The sequence below is a fragment of the Tupaia chinensis genome, unplaced genomic scaffold, assembly GCF_000334495.1.
Source record: "Tupaia chinensis unplaced genomic scaffold, TupChi_1.0 Scaffold000610_1, whole genome shotgun sequence".
NCBI lineage: Eukaryota > Metazoa > Chordata > Mammalia > Scandentia > Tupaiidae > Tupaia > Tupaia belangeri.
In genome coordinates, this window is record NW_006160129.1 from 1700833 (window position 1) to 1708715 (window position 7883).

At 48.4% G+C, this 7883-nt stretch overlaps 1 protein-coding gene across 1 annotated transcript in view; it reads left to right on the plus strand.

Annotated features, from left to right (window-relative positions):
• The first annotated feature begins 2269 nt into the window (after nucleotides 1–2269).
• The window catches only part of MEST (mesoderm specific transcript), a 25097-nt gene continuing 19483 nt past the window's right edge, over nucleotides 2270–7883 (plus strand). The window contains exon 1 of the mRNA XM_006158837.3: nucleotides 2270–2337. The gene's annotated coding sequence lies outside the window, so the exon portion shown is untranslated. The remainder of the gene's footprint in view (nucleotides 2338–7883) is intronic.

Consider the following 7883-nt stretch of genomic DNA (forward strand, 5'->3'; position numbering starts at 1 on the left):
TTTCCCAACAGAGTTGAATAGCTATGTGGGGACTTTAAAAAGTTCTTGGAAAAATGCAATTAAAGTATGATCTTATTTAGGGACAAAGTAATTTTTGAAATCCATGTATTTTTTTCATAATATTATTTTCTATGCACTTTTTAAAGAACCTTGTATGCGCTTTCCTTTTAAAAGATGAATTAATTATAAGTATTAGTATTTTTTAAAAATGACCTGTGATTTTCTTTCAATGTACTCATTTGTAAAATTACTTTAATTTTACAAAACTTTTTGAGAACTATTGGGTCGTCGGAAAAGTCATGATGCAAATGTGTCATGATTTTTCTGACGACCCAATAGATAAACACGAGCAGGTAGTCAAATCCTGACTCCACAATTTACCAGCCCTGCAACCTTGGAGAAGCCACTTAATCTTTCAAACCCTTAGTTTCTCATTAATAAAATTAGGATTATAACAGTTCTTCTTTTATAGGGTTATTTTCAGAAGTAAATCATGAGCAGAAGTTCATAGTTCACATGACACAGTGTCTGGCGCAGAGATCAACAAATGTTTGCTATTATTCATTCTTATCACCATTACTATGAAATGTTGGGTTGTACAAAGGGACACAGAGCTGAGTAAGTTGCTGACCCTTTTCCTCAGGAAGCTCAGCTATGTGGTAGGAGAGATAAGACAGATCTGTAAATACCGTCACAAGACAGTGCAAAAAATACAACTGTTGAAGTTGTCCGACGGACAGAGGTAGCACAAAGGAGTGGTGATTTCTGTAGGAAGATTTCATGGAAAGCTTATAAGAAGATTTGACAGCTAAGTTGATTTTTGAAGAATCAATAGAAATTTTTAGGTAGCCCAAGTGGTAAAGGATGTGTAAAAGCATGGAGAAAGGAAACTGGTGTTTTGGGGGGAACTACAATTAGGAATTTTGATCAGATTATGCAGTTTTGGGGAGGGAGTGGGCAGAATGGAGATGACAAAGTGGTAAAAGAAAAAGATTCTAGAGGAAGGCAAAGACCAGATTTTGAACTGTTTTGCATACAACGCTAGAAAGCTTCAACTTAGCACCAACAATAGGGAGTTAGTGAAGAGTTTAAGAAGAAAAGTAATGTGGTCAGGTTTGCAATTTAGAAAAATCACTTTTGGCAGGTGTGTGAATGATGGACTAGAAGGCATGATGGTGGAGACCTGGAAATCAATTAGACAGCAATAGTCCGGGTGAGAGATAACAAGGCTGACCGAGGGTAAAAGGCAGTGGGAACTGAGGGGAGCCAGATAAATTCCAGAGATACTTGGGAGGGAAGATAAATAACTGGGGAGGAGGGAACTTGCTGGGATCTCTACCCAAGGCTGCCTGACCCTTAGCCTCATTCCATTAGGTATGGATGAGTGTGTGGGAGACTGAAATACAAAAAGTTCATGGGGAAATGGATTTAAAGAATTAGTTTATTTTCGTGCCAAAAAACCTGAAATCCATGCATAGTTTTTATTTTGTATTAAAAAAAATTTATAACTGGCATTTTCCATGAAATTTTGGAAGATCCCTTGTATAAAAGAAACATAGGTTCTAGAGACCCTGCAGATTTGTAACGTGGGAAAGAGGTGGTAGAGAAAAGGTAGTGAATTTAACCTAGTCCTTGTGGAGCATAAGATACTTGTGTTCAGTCCATGTGAAGATGAAAGGAAGGCAGGAAGATACTAGAGGTCTTCAAATAGTTCATGGGAAATGCATATTTTAAAAAAAAGTGAATGGATTTCGACTTTATTTTTCGCTCCAAAATTAACTCATACTTTATTTCCTTTTTAGGTCCCCTATTTTCCTTTTTAAGTCTCCTTGTATACAGGTCTTGAGTGTGGGGTTGAGTAAAGGTTGGAGATGTCAATTTGGAAGTCTTTAGTGTCTTCGGTGTCTCTATGAAGTTGCGGGGGTGGTGACTGGGCTATGGGAGGCTCACCAAAGATCTCTACATAGCTAATGATTACCAAAATATCACTTCTTTGCCCTTCGCTTTTATTCCGTTACTCAGATCAGACCGTATTCAGTTTTATTCTTTGTCCAAGGCCTTAGACTATTGTCTAAGACACGGTCTGCCATTTCATACCCTTTGCAATAGGTGGCGCTGATGCCGGGCAGGGAGAAGGCGGCAGCACATGCCGGGCTCGGGGCGATGGGCCTGTGCGCGGAGGTGGCGACGCTCTAGCCCAGAGCCGGGTATTCAGTGGCTTGGCCGGGTCTTCCCAGGGGACTGGGTTGAGGCCGAAACCCTCTGGCCCAAGGAAGCGCATGCGCAACCTGTTCCCCCCAACATGGAGTCTTGTAACCCAGGTCTTACCTGAATCAGGTAAGAAAAGGCTGGGGAAGGAGCGGACCCTTCACCCTCACCGCCAACCCCACAATGGGACTGGCCCTACCGGGTATCTGGGTAGCGAGCTTGGGCCATTCCAGTCCTGGGTCCAGCGTGAATGGTAGTGGCCCCGGGGGAGCGTGAGACGTGCTGGAGAGAGCAGGGCCACCCTGGGGTGCGTGGACACCCGCACGAGGTGTGCTGCCGCCACGCCCACACGAGGCACGTGGGCCAGGGCCTCGATCGTCGCCTCCCAGAACTCCGGTCTACGAGAACACACGTCCCCCCAGCCTGGCGGAGGCTTGACTCCCCTCCGTTAATCGTGCCTTTAGCTGGATTGAGCAACCCCCTGGGCGTCGAGACTCGATTTCCTGGGAGCCTGCGTCTTCCCGCTTGGGCACAGCCTTTGTGGTTGGAAAGGCCGCAGGCACCCAGCGGTCACCGAGTGGCGGCAGAAGCGGCGGCTCTGTGCCCAGTGGGGTCGGAGCCTTGGGTTTGCGGGCTGCGGAGGAGCCGCCGCCGGCGTGGCGTCGGGGCTGCGGCGCGGGGTTGGGGCAAGGGGGCACAGCTGAACGAGGTGAGAGGCGGTGAGAGCAATCGAGGAAAGCAGGAACGCCTGCTCTTCGGTTGACTTCTCCAGGCTGGAGGATAATCCAATGTGGAAAGAAATTAAAAAAAAAAAAACAAAAAACGAGAAAGAGTTGTGTGCCGTCGCCCTCTCTTTCCGCGGGTGGCTAGCACGTTGCCCGTCTGCTGAAAGAAAGCGGCTGTTTTCCTTACAGAACTGTGGTGCACCGCAAATGAAATAATAGATGTGAAAGGGTAAAGAGCTATAAAAATGGAAGATGCAATTATTTCATTAGAACCCCTTGGCCTGTTTATCAGTTTGAGTGGAAGAGGTCCTCTAGGTGTGCATAGTGGGCAGGAGGTCCAGGTGTGGCATTATGGGATATATGGAATAATACAGAGAGTGTAAAACAGCTGCTCTGGGTGCCCGGGTAATACTGTAGCCTTGAGAAACAACTGTCATTGAGGTTCATCTTATCTGGTGAAAGGATTTTTTTCAGCTGGGTGCTTTCCCCCTCCAGCATTCATCGTTTGAGTTTTTTGCAGCCGTACCCTTTACCCACCCCCTCCAAAAAAAAAAAGCCTAAAGAAATCACTAGTCAAGGTAGGGATATGTTGGTTAAATTTGGTTAAAGATGCTGATGTGATTTTATTGGTTATTTCTTCAATTTGTCTTGCCCTCAGCATGGAACAGCATTTTGCACAAAGGGTGGGTAGAGGGACACATCTAGGGAAAACTGAGCTGTGGACTTGTCCCCTCAATAGAGAGAGCACCTTGCTCAAGTTCCAGTGCCTCTCTGAGTCTTAGTTTCTATCAGATAGGAAAAGACCTTAGAGGTCTTTTGAAAGTACGCAAGAGCTTGTGTACCTGACATAGGGTTAGCCAGAGCCTAGTGACAGGGAACTCATCATATCCCAAAGTGGCTGAACCACCCAATCCCTCCGGACAGCCCTGACTCTTGGAAAATTCTTTATGTTGAATCTACATCTGTTTCTCTATAGTTTGCACTCATTGGAGCCATACCGAATAAAATGTCTAATGCTGCTTCCACAAATATTTGAGGACTGCTAACACATTTCCTTCTTCCACTCACTTCACAAGGCTGCTTTTCTTTAAATCGAACCTGCCCAGTTATTTCACACAGGGAGGCAGTGTGGGGTAGTGGAAAGATCGGCAGATTTGGAGCCAGACACATCTCCGTTTGGTTCCTCGACCCTTCAAGTGCTAACATGTAGCTCTTTGAGCTGCTGTGTCTTTCTTTGAAAGGTGTGAATCACCCAGCCAGGCTACTGTGAGGATTGGATAAGGTAGGTGAAGATCCAGGCTCGTATAAGATCTTCAATAGGAGAATGCTAGACCTTCAGTGACACTATTTACAATATATCGAGTTGATCTCTGAACACGGTTTGTCTATGTCTGTTCTGTAGAGCAGAATCGAATACTTCTGTGAGGTCTACATAGCAGATTAGAGTAGGGCTAGCTGATTCAGGGTAGTTCTTCATAATCAACATTCACAGTAGCCTTTTTGGAGCCCTATCTCATTGATTTTTGGCAACTAAAACTAAGTCTGTGGAACATGCTGCTGTTCAACCCAGTTTCTCCCATGCTCAACCTCTTTGGTTCATTGGAATCTATAATTATGGCTCCTAAAAGTGGCAGCCCCAGCTCTGTTTTGTGGTCTCCACACATACCCGCATACTTCTCATACTAGGAGTCTCAAACTGGGATTAAGTAAATCTGATTATCGAAACCATGGTACCACCTCTGCTGATTTCCGACGGCAGTTGTGCACCAGTGAGATAAATGCAGAGCTCTTCGTGCACAGTTTTGCACAAATCGGAGGTCTTTCAGTGATGTGGAACTGTTAGCATTGGAATGTGATGGGAATGGATGATCAGCTCCTGGCAGAGGGAAGACCGCTGCATGGATGGCAGAGTGGTCTGGAGGAACTGAAAGGGTGTACTGGAGTACTGAAAGCAAGCCAGAGGCAGACTTTGAATTTATGTGTGGTTACATGTTTTCTCAGGCGCTCCAAGTGTTTTATACCTCGGGCCAGATTCTCTCCCTCAGAGGAAGCTCCCCTCTGGAAGTAAGTCAGGCCTGGTTAGAAGATTCATTAACTCTTTGGCTCCTGGAGCTTTGTGGCCAGCAGTTCTCCCCTGACTTCTGAAAGCACATTCTGGACTTCAACCAGACAGACCTCACAGTGTCCCCTGTACTTAATCTGCCTTCCTGCCGAGCTCTTTGCAACCTGGAATGCTTTCTGCCCCAATGGAGTTCTGGGTCAGTGCTGTCTTAGCCTCAATCCCTCCTTCTCCAAGGATGTTTTTCTTTTCTTTTCTTTTCTTTTTTTTTTATTTTTAAGAGGTTTTTGCTATCTTGCCAGAGAGACTGAAAGCGAGAAATCCCCCCCGGGGGGGGGGATGACCACGCCACATTCCCTTCTCCTCCATTCTCCTCTTGGGATCTTGGGCACGCATGCACACACACCCGGCGTTGAGGTTAAGCCACCGGGTCTGAGACTCAAACAGTGGTCAGCTACATGGGAGTTCAGCGATATAGCCATTACGCTGCTGGTCCCTCCAAGGATGTTTTTTTACCCTCACTGTCTGGGAGAATTTCTCCTGAGCGCCAGACTTAGAACAACTCCTGTTGTCTTTCAGAGTTTTCCCTGGCCCTCCCCCCAGGGTCTGAAACAGATTCTCCTCCAGTCTACCCACTCATTGCATGTGTAGACATGTTCCATGGCCTTCAAAATGGGTCCTTTGTGAGGCACTCAGTCTGTTAACTAGAGGATTGCCTTCATATTGGACGCTGGTGCTTCTGGCCTGGTGAGAATGAAAGTGCAGGATTGTAGGATTCAAAGGTTTCACTGACAATAAATATAAATATATACCATAATGCAAAGGTAGTTGGTTGTTACTGGTGTGATTAAATAGGTAAGCCTTTACTCTGTCAAAAGTACTGATCTAAATTTTGCTAAGTAATTTAGTCTTTAAAAGGTGGTGGTGGTTAGTTAAGCTAGATCTACTTGTAAAGGGACTAATCTAAGTTTTGTTAAGTAATCAGTTGAGACCATGAGGCATTTAAGTCCATCTGTGGCTTCTCCTTTTCTTTAGGACAAATTCCAAACTCTTCACGAAGAGATACCTGTCCTAGCCTCAGTTTTTGCCTGTCTGTGCCCCGGCCCAGACCTTGCGGTTTTGCAGAAGGTTGTGCGGTCTTGTTGTGCGGTCTTGAGGCTGGGCTGCTTTGCCAGTGCCGCCCCTCTGGCGGGAAGGTTCTTTGTCTCTCCATAAACGTCTATTCATCATTCAAGACAACCCTTCCCCCTCCCCTTAATTACTTCCTCCCCTGTGCGCCCTCAAATTCTTGTCCTTATTCATGCAGTATTTATTAGGGGCCTGCTTTGTGTCCAGAACCCAGGCGGGCTCTGGGGATACAAAAGGTGAATAGTGCTTGGGCCTGGCCTTTGAGGGGCTTACGCGTTAGAGGGAGGGGGCCAACCTGTCTTGAAATGTTGCTAGGAAATTAAAAGAAAGATTTTTTAAAAAGTCGTTCTTGTCTGTCCTCTTCCAGATGGCTGGCGTCTTGCTCTGGGGGCAAGGGCCACTTCTCATTTATCTCGTATGGTGGGGCTCTTGGCGCACTGTAGGTGCTAAATAAGCATTTGTTTCATGACCGTATTAATTGGACCACTGTGGAAAGGTACCCTGTGTTGCGCCACACGGTCTGATGACACGCTTATAGGTGATGCTTTCTCCAAGGTCTGGTGGGTGGCCCGGGGCTCCCTCTGTTCGGTTAGATGCCCTGCGGGCTCGGTCGGCCCGGCCTCTGGGGGCCTTTTGCCGATGGTGCTCGCTGTACTCCAGGGCTGCGGAGTCGCAGAGCTGCCGAATGCCGAATGGCCCAGGGCCCAGCGCGGGTGGAAGGGAGGCCTGCAGCGCCCCCGCTGGACCAAGCCGATGCTGAACTCTCTCGCCCGCAACCTGTGCACATTTATCAGAATTTCCAGTTACAGCTAGAAAAGCAACACAGACGCTTTAGATGTGCTACACTTTTATTTTCAAGGGCGTGAGAGGTATCTTTTAAAGAGTTATAGATTAAAAGACATTCCTCCCCGCTTTCCTGTACCTCTAGGGCTCTGGCACTGCGGTCCCATCCTACTTGAATAGTCAGTCATGCCCACCGGCTTGTGTGGTGGCCCACCGGCAGGCCGCGAGGGAGCTGCGGCGGCGTCAGGCATGCTGACCACGTCCCGCTGCTGCAGAGGGAACGTGCCGGGCACCGCACGGGCCGAGTGGGAGAAACCAGACTTTGCAACTTTTGCCCGCTTTGCTCCATTGTGGCCATCCGATGAATCCGCTCACTAGCGGGGGTGGGGTTGGGGGGGCGGAATTGTGCGGGTAATCGGTACCTGTAGTTAGGAGCTTAAGGAGTATCGGGCACTCGTGGTTTGTTGCCTTGGACTTCCGCACTCACACGGTCCAGCTCCCATGTTTTGGGAGTGGGACAGGAGCTGGGGGCCACAGCTGGCATCCTGGAGCCCCAGCTCACCAGAACTCAAGACAAGCGGCTGCCCTCTGGGATGGGGGCCTGTGGGTGGTCTAAAGGTAATATTGGAGTCTTAAGGGTCTGCTGTCCTTGCCTGGGCATTAACTCAGCAGGGGAGGGCTTCTGTGGCAGAACTTGGTGCTCAGGGTTAGCGAGGTGGGGTCCATCAGGGACTAGCAGGGGGGTCGATACCCCTGAAGATGCCCCCCCTCCATAGAGGAGCAGTTGGGAGAGGGGTGCCCCATCTCTGCTGCCGCTGCGGTTGCGGGCTGCGGGGAGGGGCTCTGCAGTGGGAGGGGTGCTGTGGCGTGGTGGGCGGGCCAGGGGCGGGGCACGGGTGGGCTCTTAAAGTCGGTGCCCACTCGCTCAGCGTTGCCGCGGCAATCAGCGCATCCCCACAGGCGGCACGGCTCAGGCGCCT